Genomic DNA, 1,851 nt, shown 5'->3' with positions numbered 1-1,851 from the left:
TAATATTCCATGGTGTATATGTACCACAGCTTCCTTAGCCATTCATCTGCTGATGGGCATCTAGGCTGCTTCCATGCCCTGGCTATTATAAACAGTGCTGTGATGAACATTGGGGTGCACGTGTCTCTTTCAGATCTGGTTTCCTCGGTGTGTATGCCCAGGAGTGGGATTGCTGGGTCATATGGTAGTTCTAGTTCCAGTTTTTTAAGGAATCTCCACACTGTTCTGGAGGGAATTTTAATTTTCTTCTCAGGAAAGCTGGTTTTTATGACATTGGTCACTGACCATTTGATCCTTTTCATTTTTTTTTCTTTGTTTTTTCTTTCAGGGGAAAGCGCGAACGCAGTCCCCCACTACCACAAATTATGCAGTCGAGTTTCCCACATTTGGGGAAATCACACGGGTCAGCACATCCGGAGTGCAATGGATAAGCCTCGCCCTGGGAAAACCACCTTCGTGATCATGGTATCTCCCCTGCCAGGTAAGTACCCTAACCTAACCATCCACAAGCTGGAGAAGCTCGAACATGTTCTTTAACGTCTCTAACCTACGGTTTCCTCATCTTTAAAATGGAAATAAAAATACGTGCTTCTCAGGGTAATGCGGCTTATTAAGTGAAAAGTCCCTATGAAAGACCATAAGGGAGAGCTCAGACTATGGTATAAAGCCTGTGATTACCCTTGTCACTTCCTGACAGTATAAACTAAAACTATGCCACATGATATTCATTTTTTAAATTTTCTTTGCATGTCCTTTCAAGGAAAATGACTCTACCCCTTACTCAATGGACCGGTGCTGCACTGTGCTTGATTTTGCCAGAGATTAGACCTCACTGGCCATTGTATTGATGTCAATAGATCTACAGATTATAGATCTTGAAGCTAGCTTCAAACAATTAAGTGATGCAAGGCAAACAGAATTCTCAGCTAACCATTTCACAGAGCCTTCTTAGCACTTTTGTGAATTTGCACTTGCTTAAAAAATATTTGGACTCATTTTTTAATTTAAAGGGATATATGTTACATATGGCTTATCAGGGTCTGAATTAAAAATCAAACTCTGTGGAGACAAAGCATTGCAGTCAAATTACTGTTGCTTTTGCGACTTGGCTGGAGATGAGGAAGAGTCTACATAATTTTAATTTTATGAGCATCTGACCTGAAATTCCCTAAAGAAATACTCTCTTTTCACATCTGTGAGCTGGATGTTCTTCCCACTAGATTCGTGGATTTGTAAATGTCGTCTTGAAACAAGCAGTAGAATGAAATCAGACTGGTGGTGACCGACACCAGATGTAAGAGAAGCCCAGAGTACATGGATGTGGCGGTGGTGTCTCTCTTTAGAAGACACCACAGTTGAAGTGTCATTGTGAGTTTGGTTGTCCCAAGGCGCTTGAATTTGTCTTCATTTTAGTGTTCTGTATTGATCCGACAGGGTTTCCCAGGCGGCGCTAGTGGTAAAGAAACCGCCTGCCAGTGCAGGAGACGAAGAGAGGCTGATTCGATCTCCGGATTGGGAAGATCCCCTGGAGGAGGGCATGGCAACCCACTCCAGTATTCTTGCCTGGAGCATTCCATGGACAGAGGAGCCTGGTGGGCTACAGTCCATGGGGTTGCAGAGTCGGACATGACTTAAGTGACTTAGCACCCACACACATTAATCAGACATCTCCACATTTTCCAGAACAAAGGAAACCATAAATGAACCTGACTGATTTCAACTGCATTGGTGGTTTGATCGTGTATCCCAAATTCTCCCTGCTTATCCCTCGGACTTTTTCCTGGGATGCAAGCTTCCTGTTGCCATGGTGGGGTCAACCTCGCAGTTGTCTTAAAGTCCAAGACTAGAGTT

General features: G+C 43.4%; 1 non-coding gene across 1 annotated transcript; it reads right to left on the bottom strand.

The window, feature by feature from the left end:
- Positions 1 to 325: 325 nt before the first annotated feature.
- LOC136152032 (U1 spliceosomal RNA) lies at positions 326 to 489 on the bottom strand. The gene has a single exon (XR_010660188.1). It is a non-coding gene; the product is annotated as a U1 spliceosomal RNA (small nuclear RNA).
- Positions 490 to 1,851: the final 1,362 nt, after the last annotated feature.

Source organism: Muntiacus reevesi, chromosome 20 (assembly GCF_963930625.1).
Source record: "Muntiacus reevesi chromosome 20, mMunRee1.1, whole genome shotgun sequence".
Taxonomy (NCBI): Eukaryota; Metazoa; Chordata; class Mammalia; order Artiodactyla; family Cervidae; genus Muntiacus; species Muntiacus reevesi.
This window is presented reverse-complemented; position numbering and strand designations above follow the sequence as displayed.